We start from the raw sequence: 14656 nt of genomic DNA on the forward strand, positions 1-14656 counted from the left end.
GCTTACTGATGCCCATGGCCATCTCAGCTTCTACCTGTGCACCACACTTCATAGGGTCAGTGACATGATATGGGACATACGCCCCCTGGAGGGCTGAAGGGGCAGCAGTGGGCAGGATCAGGGTTCAGTAAGTAAATAGCAGCTGTTACCTGATGGAGAACTCAGAGGCCCCATGACAGTCACAGGCCCCAGAGCAGTCGTATAGGAATATAGCCAGAAAGGTAGTAGGATGTTAGTGGAGGCCAGTGTAGACCAAGCTAGATGTGCAGACTGTTATGTAATAAAGATGTAATGAAGTAATAGTGGCCTGTAGTGCACAATGTATTATATATACGCTATCATGAATGACTACCCAGAAGGTTATAAAGACGCCTCTTTCCAGATGATCAGTTCATTGACCTCATCCAGTTCTTCGGGTTGGAGGGCTTGGAGTTTGTAGATCCAATCCATTTCTTTTTTTCTTCAGGATTTGGAATCGATTGCAGAAGATGGTGCTAAATTTCTGATGTCACCACTGTAGGTCCCGGGTGTCAGCAGTCCCCTGATCTGTTATTGATAACCTGTGGGTATAAGGGGTCTGCAGCGCTCCTCACTCCACCAGTATGACAGTGGTCAGGGAAAGCCTGATAACCCAACATGATACAGCTGGCTGCGGCCCCCTACCCCTCTAGGCCCAGTCATTATGTTACTGTGCCTATATGAAGCTCCTTTACACTGTACATTACACTTGCAGTAGTATTGTGTAATGTATTATATTACAGGGGGATTGTACACTTTTGGCTACTTCTACCACCTGACTAACAAGACATGGTAACATCTATCCAATAGACTTTCCATCCATAAAGGAGTGCTCCAATTTCAACCAAACAAGATGGGAATACGCTGCCCTTTCTCCAAGGCCCGTTCTTCTAGCCACAAAGTCGGGAGTTAAGAGAAACAGCAGAATTTTGCACTTTTACCCTTACAGGTAACACAGAAAGCTATGCTCTTGTTTTATTATTTGCCCATCAGAATAAATTATTCTAGGACTAAACATAATGATTTATAATTTTCTTAATTTAAGTCAAGTGATCAGCCAAAGAGACTTGTCCACAAAATAGGCCGGGAGCAAACCAGTATGTAACAATGATATAAAAGTGCTCAAATGTCGCCATGTTACTGTATGTTCAGAGGAAAATATTTGGGGAAGACACTTGGAAAGTTTAGTCATTGATTAGAATACTACATGGACAACCAATGGAAATGAAGACACGGACACATCATGTATGGAGGGAAAAGAGCATTTTATTTCTAGTTACTAAGGGAGGGGAGATTGACGCTGAGTTGATCCAGAGGAAGGAGAAAAAAAATCCTTCCTGACCCCAAATATGGTGATCAGAACAAGTCCCAGGATCAAAAGCAAATACTTAACCTATCTAGGGGCAAAAAAAATGTATTTTCTATTTATTTTTACTAATACTATCCAATATGTAATATTTTTGCAAAAAAAGATAAAAGAATAAGATAATTATAATAATAAGATCTAAAAATATATATATTTATTTTTATTTTTTTACTATTTTTTTAAGTTTTAAATATTTAAGCTAAATCTATATTTTTTATACATTTATATTATATTAGATACATAACTATTCAATAGTAAATTAAAAATAATACAAATTAGATATATATTAAACTTATTTTTTTTTATTTTTCCTATTTATGTTTTACATAGTATTAAATATATATTATATTATTTCTATGAATACTTAGTTTATAAATAAAATGAAGTATAAGATACATCTGTGTAAATATAAAGATCTATTATACTAAACCTACATGAGGCTGAGTTGATCCAGAGGAAGGCGAAAACCCCCTTGAGGAAAGAGCCAATTATCCTCATGTAAAGGGGGAAAATTCCTTCCTGGCCCCAAATATGGCGACCGGAACAAGTCCCAGGATCAAACACCAGAACCTAACCTATTATTTTGTAACAATTTTTTGCTAATTTAATATTTAAAGGCATTAAAACTATTTTTTGTATATTTATTTTGCTATTTGTGTGATAATGTAATAATAATTTGCATACTATATATTATTTAAAGATAAAAATAATTTTTTGTTTTATATTGTTATATAAATTATTACTTGTTAATTAAGGATCTATTACACTAAACCTACTTGAGGCCGAGTTGATCCAGAGGAAGGCGAAAACCCCCTTGAGGAAAGAGCCAATTATCCTCATGTAAGGGGGGAAAATTCCTTCCTGACCCCAAATATGGCGACCGGAACAAGTCCCAGGATCAAGAGCCATGACCTTACCTATCTGATTTATTATAAAAATTATTCTATATATCTATGGTAAAATATTATTTATGGTATACGGTGTGTATGTGTAAACTACAAAGCTAAGTATCAAACTAAACCTATTTCTAGACTGTTGATCCAGAGGAAGGCGAAAACCCCCTTGAGGAAAGAGCCAATTATCCTCATGTAAGGGGGGAAAATTCCTTCCTGACCCCAAATATGGCGACCGGAACATGTCCCAGGATCAAGAACCATGACCTTACCTATCTGATTTATTATAAAAATAATTCTATCTAGGATGGAATTTTTATGTTTTTGTATTTTTGATCATCTAATTTTTATGAAGCTAAACCTATTTTTCTATATTTATTTTATGCCAATAACTGCTTATAAATCCAATTATTTATCAGACTAGACCTATTTAAGGCTGAGTTGATCCAGAGGAAGGCAAAAACCTCTCTGAGGAATGAGCCAATTGCCCTCAAAGGGAAAAATTCCTTCCTGACCCCAAATATGGCGATCAGAACAAGTCCCAGGATCAAAGCCGATATCTACACCTAACTGTTCTATCTATATGTCTGAGACTATACTTGTATCTATCTATACGTCTATGTCTACATTTGTAGCTAAGTGTCTATACTTATATGTATATATGTGTCTGTGCGTCTATACTTATCTAGGTGTATGTGGTGTTATTATGTGATGTATATAACTTACCAGGCCTGTGCTGTGATGGGATCCGTGCACAGGCCGCTCCTGGGTCTCTGGAGATTCTTCAGGAGGACGTGATGTCTGAAGCCAGCCAGATATTGTAGGATGTCATGTCAAGGCGCGAGGAACAACTTGCTGGTAAACTTGCAGCTTTAGGATGGTGGAGAGCAGATGTTATAGGCGGCCGATGTCTCATCCAGCAGCAGAGGTGCGGGGCAGGAGGCATGAGGTTCTGGGCATAGGGCGCGGGCTGTTCCTGCAGGACACAAGAGGGAATTGTTAGTTATATCTATTGTGAGTATAGACAAGTTGGGAGCTGTATCAAAATGACATATCCTGACTTAAGAGAAGACTGAAGAAGAGAATAACTCAAAGACTTGTTATTTTAGTTATTTTTTATACCTTGACCTAGTTATGTGAAATGCATTTACAATGTATGGATAAAATAGAAGGAGCCTTGTGTATATAGGTATGTATGTGTAGGTGTATAGATATGGATGTATAGGTGTGTAGAGGATACTCACCAGAGGGTCGTTGATGTCTTCACAATCGAGATCTTCTCATCATCCTTAGAAGAAGCAGAAACATATTAAGGAGCAATGAGAATGAAGCACAGAAGGGAGAAGACTATGGAGCGGACTACACCAGGAAACTCTCATCACTCCATGTAAGTACTAAAGAACATCATCACTAGAGGAGAAGGATCTTACCGGGTCCAACTTGCTGACATATAGTTGAATTCTGCGTCGGGGTGAAGGGTCTCATCGTCCGGCCACGTCAGGTCTTCTTTCTTCAGAACTTCTGTGAAGGGGATAAATGGCGGTCGTGCCCTCCTCATCTCCAGTTCCTCCCAGCAGATGTTGTTGAAGAAGGGATGGTCTCTAATGTTGTTATTCACACCAAGTCTCTTCTCAGGGTCTTTCTGCAGTAGTCCTATCAGTAGATGTTTTAGACTGGCATCCAACCAAGATGGAATCTCTGGCCCACGTTTGGTCATGTCGCGGTAATAGGAGAATGGGGAGCATCCTGTTGACATTGTGGACACAAGAATCCCCAGGCTCCACCAGTCCACTGCTGTGTAATATTCCTGCTTGAGAAGGACTTCGGGGGCCATATAGCGGCATGTGCCCTCCACTCCACGGATCTTCTTGGAGGAGGTGACACCATCGCAGGCAATCCCCAGATCGATTATTCGGATGTGGCCATTCCCGTCCAGCATGATGTTTCCTGGCTTTATATCTCTGCAATGAAAGAAAAAACAGATGACACATAAATAAGGAGAGAATGGCTAATCTATCCAGGAAGGCAAAGACAGAGGAGACATGGCATGTACTACAGCAAAACCAGGTATCTGTCAGGACTCTAGGAAAGCTGGGTATATTGTATGCACCATTACAATGGAAATTACATTTTACTTACCTGTGGACGATGTTGTGGTCATGGAGGAACTGGAGTCCGCATATCATCTCTGCTGCGTAGAATCTGAAAGACAGAGCGTAGTATCAATGCTAGGAAATGGTGCAGTGTATGGCTGCCTGTATCCCCGCCAGTCTCTGCAGTCTTCTATACCTGTGCTCTCATGTCACCCTGGCCTATACTTTCCACCCGTCAGTACATGGTCAGTCATTTTCCCATCTTCTGATATGTTATTTACTAACCTCACATTGTTGGTGTTCAGACTGCCGCACATTCTGATTAAATCCTCCAGGCTGCCGCCAGACAAATACTCCATGATGAAATAAAATCTATCCTGGGTCTGGTGTGCGGCATATAGATGTGAGATGAATGGACAGTCTTGGGTCTTCAGGAGTATTTGTCGCTCTCGTAAAGCTGCTGCGTTGTCCTCGGTCTTGTCGACAATCTTGACGGCCACAAAGATATTTCTTCCAGGTAATGATGCCAGGACCACCTGAAGAAAAAGATGGAAAAGTCATTAGAAGTGGTGACATGGGAAGTTCTTATACAGGTATTACATGGGGATTTATCTGCAGGGGTTTCCAGCGATTCTGCTCCCTATAACAGAGGGCTGGATTGGGTGGTCGGTCAGTCAGCTGGACCCAGATCCTACAGCAGAGGTGGGCAAATATAATGTGGTGTCTGTGCTTTTGAACCTTATGGGGATGACTATACAGAATATTTGGAAATGCATACCAGACTCTTCAGTCCCTGAGACCAGCACCCCATTACAGTGGATACCACTTTCTATCAGACCAGACCTAATGTGGGGGCTTATTACACTGCAGCTGAGTGTAATATCTGGGTCCCCTCAGGGTCCAGGACCAGTAGCTACTGCAGCGCCCCCCATAGCTACACCCCTATACAGGGGTGAACCTGCCCCTCTCGCCGCCCGAAGCGAACGAGAGAAAGCCCCCCCCCCGCCGGGGAGGGGCGGGGCTTAATGGAGGGGTGGGGCTTAGCGCCGTTCACAGGCAGAGAGCAGGCCTGCGCTCTGCCTGAGTGTGAGGGGAGGCTGCCAGAGCAGCGCTGCTTCAGCGGCCTCCCCAATCCACCGCTCCGTACTAAACCAGTCCAGGACAGCTTGTCCTGGACTGGCTTAGGTAAGAAAAAATGCCGCCCTCCCTGAGGCCCTGCCATAGCGCCGCCTGAAGCGCTCGCTTCAGGTCGCCTCATGGGAGGTGCGGCACTGCCCCTATAGAAAGAGCTGCTGATACCAGTCACACATATAGATAGTAGAGATGAGCGAACACCCAAATGTTCAAAGTTCGAAATCCGATTCGAACAGCCGCTCACTGTTCGACTGTTCGAACGGGTTTCGAACCCCATTATAGTCTATGGGGAACATATACTCGTTAAGGGGGAAAACCAAATCCGTGTATGGAGGGTCACCAAGTCCACTATGACACCCCAGGAAATGATACCAACACCCTGGAATGACACTGGGACAGCAGGGAAAGCATGTCTGGGGGCATAAAAGTCACTTTATTACATGGAAATCCCTGTCAGCTTGCAATTTTCGCAAGCTTTTTCCCATAGGAATGCATTGGCCAGTCTCCAGGATTCGGCCAATCAGTGCTGGCTCTGCCGGAGGAGGCGGAGTCTAAGATCGCTGTACACCAGTCTCCATTCAGGTCCGACCTTAGACTCCGCCTCCTCCGGCAGAGCCAGTGCTGATTGGCCGAAGGCTGGCCAATCAACGCTGGCCAATGCATTCCTATGGGTATGCAGAGTCTCAGCAGTGTTGAGCCAGTTCTGCTCAACTACACCGTGTGCCGGTCAGCTTTGCTGTGCGAGCTCGGCACACACTCAGCTCTGCATCACTGCTGGCGTTGGCCAGCGTTAATTGGCCAGTATACAGAATCAGTATACAGAATCAGCAGAACCCTTGTGCACACTCGGCTCCGCTACATCAGAGCCGAGGGTGCACCTGAACCCTTGTGCACACTCGGCTCTGCTACATCACGCTAATAGAATGGATTGGCCAGCGCTGATTGGCCAGAGTACATAATTCGGCCAATCAGCGCTGGCTCTGCTGGAGGAGGCGGAGTCTAAGGTCGGACCAGAATGGAGACCGGTGTGGAGCGATCTTAGACTCAGCCTCCTCCAGCAGAGCCAGTGCTGATTGGCCGAATTATGAACTCTGGCCAATCAGCGCTGGCCATGCATTCCTATGGGAAAAAGTTTATCTCACAAAAAACACAATTACACACCCAATAGAGCCCCAAAAAGTTATTTTTAATAACATTCCTACCTAAATAAAGGTTATCCCTAGCTATCCCTGCCTGTACAGCTATCCCTGTCTCTTAGTCACAAAGTTCACATTCTCATTTGGCCCAGGATTTGAAATCCACTATTCGTCTAAAATGGGGGTCACCTGATTTCGGCAGCCAATGACTTTTTCCGATTTTTTTCAATGCCCCCGTTGTCGTAGTTCCTGTCCCACCTCCCCTGCGCTGTTATTGGTGCAAAAAAAGTGCCAGGGAAGGTGGGAGGGGAATTGAATTTTTTTGAAGAGCTAGGGCTGCGGCACCATAGGTTGAGGCCTCAATGTGGGCGTGCCGATTCAGCAGTGACACAGAGAACAACATGGCGGCCACCCACAGGGACCCGGAGCCGCAGGTATGCCAGGCTGCCACACACATTGCGGAGGAGGCTGCTGCACCCAACCCAACAGATACAGATCAGTGCAGCGGGGGGAGGGGGTGTCCGGCGGGGAGAGGGTGCCCGGGGCGGGGGCGGGGGGGTGGGGGGGTAGGGGGTGTACCCCGGTCAGTGTCCCCAGCTTCAGTTCCCCCTGTGTAGTAACACTCATCTTGGTCTTCTTCGCTCCTGTGTGTGCTGGCTGACTGCATACACTTCGCAGCCGGCTGCCTGTGTGTCCGAAATGAAGCACAGCAAGCTCCGGCGTCTGGTTGCTATGATGCCGGAGCTCACTCTGCTACATAAACGACACACATGCAACAGTACGAGAAGTCTATGCAGGCAGCCAGCACACACAGGAGCAAAGGAAAGAGACAACGGTGAGTGGTACTACACGGGGGCCGCTGTAGGGAAGGGGGGGGGGCATGAAGCTGGGGGCAGAGATGGGGGGACATGAGACTGGGGGGGCAGAGATAGGGGGGCAAGAAACTGAGGGCAGATGAAGTGAACTGGGGCAGAGAAGGGGGGACATGAAGTTGGGGCAGAGATGGGGGGGGAAGAAACTGGGAGCAGAGATGGGGGGGCAAGATACTGGGGGCAGAGATGGGGGGACAAGACACTGGGGGCACCGATAGGGGGACAAGAAATATAAGCGGTTCAGCGCCACCGCCAACCCGCAGACGAAGTCGCGGGTAACTGCTAGTCAAAAAATAAGAAGACATAAAACTTACTTTGCCGAAGCTGCCCCTACCCAACACCCGATGAGTGGTGAGACGACTGATGTAGAAGTCAGGGTAGGGGCTGGATGTTCCGGGGTCCTGGCTGCTGCCTGGTCTTGGCCCGACATCCTCCAATATTCTGGCTTGTCCTCCTCTCTTCTTCTTTATCTCTATAAATCCAATCTCACTGTCCTCTTCTTTCTTCCTCTTTCTATCTTTTCTCTTCTCCTCTTCTCTCTCCTCCTCTCTCTTCTCCTCTTCTTTCTTCCTATCTCCTTCTCCTCTAAGTCCAGTATTCGCCATTCTGTGAAGTTCTTCAGTAATCCTGAAGTCCAGTCTAGTCGCTGCCGTCAACAGTTGAGACTAAATGACAGTTGGCCGTGTGCAGGTGACATGATGGCAGAGGTCACGGAATCCTCAGGTGTCACCTGCCCGCCAGTACTACATGTACCAGTTCTGCCATATGTGATGTGGGCATCATGACTGATAGTCTAGTGTCCAGAGGAATGGAGGATGTCATGGCTGGTTCTTCTAGTGCTGTATTATCAGTAGATGGGGAAGGGATGTGACTCTATCTCTGGGTTGGCAGTGGTGCCCATAGTTCACTAGCAGAGACCAGTATTGTAGAATAAGTGTAGTTGTGTAGACATTCAATGATCTGGGTCAAGAAATAAACCATAAACTCTACCTGCTGCTAGTGACAGGAGGAATAAAGCCTTGTGAGGGGCCATTTTCTGGTTCATTCATCATCCAGATACATTATGTTCTAGGTATAAATGGGCAGTGCCCTCATGGGTGTGTGGCTCTGGGTGTACAAGGGAAGAGATTAATCCATAGGGCTAAGGAGGACATCCACTATCAGGGCCAGCTCCAGGTTTTTGTGTGCCCTTGAGTGACAGAGACTCAGTGGGCCCCTTTTGGAGTATCTCATGTGCACCTCAGCAAAAAAACAATTGAAACTGGGTGTTTTTTTGCTGAGGGAGACGTACTGGAGTCCACTCCATACAAGTAGCTGCAACCTGTTCAGACTTCAGAAAGTAAAGAGGAATTTGACATCTTACTCGCATTCTTCTTTATTTTCTAATGGAGCTTGGTCATTCTATTGCGGTTTTCCATCACTGATAAGGCACAAATGAATGAGTCTGAGATCTGGAGAGTCTAAAGCTGCGGCCTTTGAATTAGCTGCAGAATCTGCAGCAAGATCCAGAAATCCTCCTATTAGTTTCAATGGGAGACAGTATGAAGGAGGAATCTGCTGCTGATTTAAGTGCAAAATCCACTGCTAAATCAGTGCCAGATTCCACCGTGTGATCAGGGCCTGATACTGTTAATAGTGCCACACTGCAGTGGCTCCCACACAGCATTATATACTCCGCAGTGGCCCCCACACAGCATTATATACTCCGCAGTGGCCCCCACACAGCATTATATACTCCGCAGTGGCTCCCACACAGCATTATATACTCCACAGTGGCCCCCACACAGCATTATATACTCCGCAGTGGCCCCCACACAGCATTATAGGCTCCGCAGTGGCCCCCACACAGCATTATATACTCCGCAGTGGCCCCCACACAGCATTATAGGCTCCGCAGTGACCCACACACAGCATTATAGGCTCCACAGTGACCCACACACAGCTTTATATGCTGCACAGTAGCCACCACACAGTATTATAAGGTGCGCAGTGGCCCCCACACAGTATTATATACTCCACAGTGGCCCCGCCCACAGTATTATATGCTCCCAAGAGCTTCCTCCCCACATGGCTGGTGGCTGGTGCTATCTTCTCAGACCCCGGAGTATAGGCCCAGGGGAAACAATTAGAAATAGCAAATACTTATACTCACCTTACCTCACCTCTCCTAGGTATCCTCACTACTCATCTGCCTTGCAACTGAGATCTTCTGGCTGGTGACTGAGGTCTTGCTCCCCAGGACTCGCTGCTGGGGCCTGTGAGTGGGCCTCAGCGGTCACATGGGCCACAAGGACATTAAGCTGGTGCGCCACACATGCCTGCTGGGGCCCAATCAAAGGCCCCAGCAGTGAGTCCTGGGGAGCAGGACCTCAGTCACCGTCTGGAGAGGCTTCGGAGTGGATGCTGAGCCCAGGACAGGTGAGTATAAGTATTTTTTTTATTCCTCCCCTGGGCTGGCATCTATTGGAAAGGGGCCCAGCGATTGCTAGGCCCTTTTTCATTAGCAGTATGCATAACGGTCGGGGAAACAGGTTTCCTCAACCGCTATCATGGTGGTCCGGGGCCCCCGGCCAGTTCCAACTAGCCGAGGGCCCCGTACCCTACACCACTGCCAAGTGGGCCCCTTCAGAAGCTTGGGGCCCTGGCACTTGCTGGATGCTGACGCCAGCACTGTCCACAAAGACGATTTATTTTTAGGAGTGACATGACACTTTGGATTCATCAATCTGTAAAAAAGATTGTCTAAAATTTGAGGGGAAATTTAAACAAAATGTTCCTCAATATAAGACTTATAAAGACATTGAATATCCTACAATGTACAGTACATAATATGGTCACATAGCGTGCCAGGAAATCTGCTGAACATGGTCCTTGGGTTGTAGGCAGTGGCGTAACTAGGAATGGCAGGGCCCCGTGGCGAACTTTTGACATGGCCCCCCCCCCCCCAACCGACACCAAAGTCCTCGACCGACCCCCTCCTCCGCACTCTATTTTGTCCCTTAGTAAGCCCTGCACACAGTATTATGCCCCATAGTGGCCCCTGCACACAGTATTATGTCCCTTAGTGTCCCCTGCACACAGTATTATGTCCCTTAGTGGCCCCTGCACACAGTATTATCCCCCATAGTGGCCCCTGCACACAGTATTATGTCCCTTAGTGGCCCCTGCATACAGTATTATCCCCCATAGTGGCTCCTACACACAGTATTATGTCCCTTAGTGGCCCCTGCACACAGTATTATCCCCCATAGTGGCTCCTACACACAGTATTATCCCCCATAGTGGCCCCTGCACACAGTATTACAGCCCATAGTGGACACCCACAACAATTATTATACTCTGGGGCAGTGGCGTAACTACCGCCATAGCAGCGGAGGTGGCTGCCACAGGGCCCGGGACATTAGGGGCCCGGTGACAGCTGCTATCGCTGCTATCATTATACTCGGGGGGTCTTTTCGGACCCCCAAGTATAATGATTGGCGGACCAGGAGAGGTAAGAAACATAAAAAACATGTCACTTACCTCTCCACGATCCTGCCAGGCCTCCTTTCTGACATCTCTGACGTCACATGAACCCGGCCTGCGTCCCGGGTCATGTGACGTCCGACGCCATTGAACAAGGACGGCAGAGGAGAAGGCAGCGGAGAAGACCGCGTAGGAGCCGGGGGAAAGATAAGTAACAATGGTTTTTTATGTTTTTATTCCCCCGGGTCTCCGATCATTATACTCTGGGGTCTGAAAAGATGTCATAATGGACATTACTCCTGTACTGTGACATCACTGTGTGCATTATCTGTTCTGTAAAATCACTGTTTGTGCTTTTGCTGTGTATGGGGGAGACTAAAATAATAATACTTTTTTACGTTCTGAACTTCATGTTTAAGGTGGTCATGGTAGAGTGGGGGCCCATTATAAGTTTTGGTATGGTGCCCTATGGGGGAATGCAGGGAAGGACAGAAAACACCAAATAAAGTAAAGTTAGACTGTGTGTACCAAGCTGAGGGACAGAGGGCGCTGTGCTGTATATCATGGTATAAACCATAAATACCATAAATACTAACCGACCTCACAAGTGCCATTACCTCTGCTTGTACCCTGAAACTATCAAGTGTTTGTTCCTTCCCAGGAGTATTAAGGCTAAGGCCCCACATATAGCAGACTGCAGCGAAAAACTGCGGTGGAGACGCATTGGTGGAGACGTATCTCATTTTTTTCCATAGCCCTTCTCATAGAAAGTCTGCAAAGATTTCCTCTGCAGATTTTCTGCTTCAATTATACCTATAGGGAAGCTGTCGGCATTTCTGTAGGTTTAATTGACATGCTGCGATTTCCAAAATTTGACTATTTTAGAAATCTCAGTATTTCTGCTGCGCGTATTGTTCTGCAATGTGTGGATGGGATTCGCTAGAATCTCATCCACTTTGCAGGGACTGTAAAATACCACGTAGGATCCCATCCTATAGGGTTTTCCCCATAAACATCTTAGCGGTGTCTTTAATCTTGATCGGTTTCCATTGGGTACGACCATGAATGCAGGAACCTTCTATAGTCCGGCACTTGTCAGTAACCCAGCCATGATTTCCTTATTCCTTAAACAGAAACAGTCAGGGACATTACATGGACAAAAGATAACACGACCACAAAAAGGAAATCATGCCTGACGTTCCCACATTTCTGTATTTTGGAGGGTGGGATAGAAGATAAATGATGACCAGGTAGCAGATGATGCCAGGAACAGCCATGGCTGCCAGCTGGGAGTGTTCGGGGCAATACAAGGCTAGAAGCAATGGTGGGGACGCTCTGGTATCTTATGGGATAGTCCTAAAACTGGTTCCATGAATTGAATTCTGGTACCACATGTGAAAACTGACCCAATTCTAAATCTAGTCTGTAGAGCGACCAGTTCCTGCCAGTACCAGCAGCTGTGTGTACTTTCTGCACAATGACTCCATTACAGTGTGTCTACAGTGCGCTGTGTGTATAGTGGCGAGCAGTACAGACATAGCGAAGCCCTCGCTGTAGGGAACGTGATGGAATCAGCCCTTCATTATATAAATGACTGACCCTACAACCCTGTGCACACCACGCAGCGCTGTGGGTCATGTGCTGTGAATACAGACATTGTGTAACCCTCACCGGTGACCAGAAACAAGGCAGAAACTACCAGAAAGGCGCAGTTCACATTACATGTCTACAGTTCAGTTCATCCCTCTGGTTTTACAAACAAATTCATATGCCAAAATAGTATCCAAACAGACCCCACAGACAGATCGTCTATTTACTCCTCTTACATAGATTTCAATGATAAAATCGCCTATGATTGTGTTACTTTTGCAGACAGAAAAGTGCAGTAGGTCACATTATTCTGCACTCCAAGTAAATGGAAACTTTATATTACTCATTGAAATCTATGTAAGGGCTCGTTCACATCTGCGTTCGCCTCTCCGTACTGCAGGTTTCCGTTTCCTGCATAAAACAGAACAGGAGACGGAAACCTGCAGGAGTCTTTCTCACCCATTCATTTGAATGGGTGAGAAAGCTGTGCGGCGGTGAGCGTTTTATGCTCTCCACCGCGAAACCGGGTTTTATAATCCGGACACAGAGACGGACATGCAGTACTCTGTGTCCGGATTAAAAAAATCGGTTTAGCGGCGGAGAGCATAAAACGCTCACCGCCGCTCACGGCCGGACCAAGTCTGTGGTTTCCGTCTTCTGGCATGCAGAAGACGGAAACCACAGAACGGACAGCTGAACGCAGGTGTGAACCTAGCGTAAAATGGATGAGAAGGGATCTTCCTTTTATAGCATTTGTTTGTATACACTCTTATGGCATAATTAATTTTTTTTCAAACCTAGACATGAACTATATTGTGAATATGTGATGTGAACTCAGTCTTACTAAGGCTATTTTCACATCTGAGCGAGAGGACTTTTTTCCTAAACGGTTTTCAATTTTAAAGTGACGCCAGACAGACCCCATTCTAGTCAATGGACTCCATGTGTTACCCCTGTTTTAGTGGTCCACCTCTCCTTTATTTGGGTCTCCTTATGGACCCAAAAAACGGAGGGGCAACACTAGTATGACCCTAGCATAAGACTCAGGACACACAGGCCATATATCCTGTAGAATTTCCAAGGTAATGGCATGTTAGTCTGGGTTCATGTATTATTATTATTATTGTTTATTTATATAGCCCCATTAATTCCATGGTGCTTTACATTTGGGGTTTACATACAATACACAGAATATACAGGTAGATATCATACTAACAGTGACCGACTGGCACAGTGGGGTAGGGGGCCCTGCCCGCTAGGGCTTACAATCTATGAGGGAAGGGGGGTAGAGACAGAAGGAGAGGGGGAGACTGTACAGATGGCGGTGTGGTGACAGTGTTATTGGAGGTTGTAGGCCTTCCTGAATAGATGAGTCTTCAGGGCCTTCTTGCAGCCTGTGATTGTGGGGATCAGTCTTATGTGTCTTGGTAAGGAGTTCCAGAGTATGGGGGATGCACGAGAGAAATCTTGGAGACGGTTGTGTGAGGAGCGGATGAGAGCAGAGCGGAGTAGGAGGTCATTGGAGGATCTGAGGTTACGTGTGGGCAGGTAGCAGGAGATTAGGTCAGAGATATATGGAGGGGACAGGTTGTGGATGGTTTTGTATGTTAATGTTAGTAGCTTGAATTCTATTCGGTGGGCTATAGGTAACCAGTGGAGGGACTGGCAGAGGGGAGCAGCCGATGAAGATTGGGGGGTGAGGTGAATTAAGCGAGCAGCACAGTTTAAGGTGGACTGGAGGGGGCGAGGGTGTTTGCTGGGAGTCCATGGAGAAGGGTGTTGCAGTAATCTAGGCGGGAGATTATGAGGGCCTGGATGAGCATCTTGGTAGTTTCAGGGGTGAGGATGTTCTTGAGTTGGAGGCGGCAGGAAGTGTTGAGGGTTTGAACGTGTGACTTGAAGGATAGGTCGGGGTCCAGTGTTACTCCAAGGCATCGGGCCTGTGGGACAGGGGTAAGTGGGGTTCCGTTGACTTTGATAGGTGGGTTGCGTGGAGGGGCCATACAGGGTGGGGTGAAGATGATGAACTCCGTTTTCTCCATATTGAGTTTGAGAAAGCGGGAGGAGAGGAAGGAGGCAACGGCCGCTA

This window comes from Leptodactylus fuscus, chromosome 6 (assembly GCF_031893055.1).
Source record: "Leptodactylus fuscus isolate aLepFus1 chromosome 6, aLepFus1.hap2, whole genome shotgun sequence".
Lineage (NCBI taxonomy): Eukaryota > Metazoa > Chordata > Amphibia > Anura > Leptodactylidae > Leptodactylus > Leptodactylus fuscus.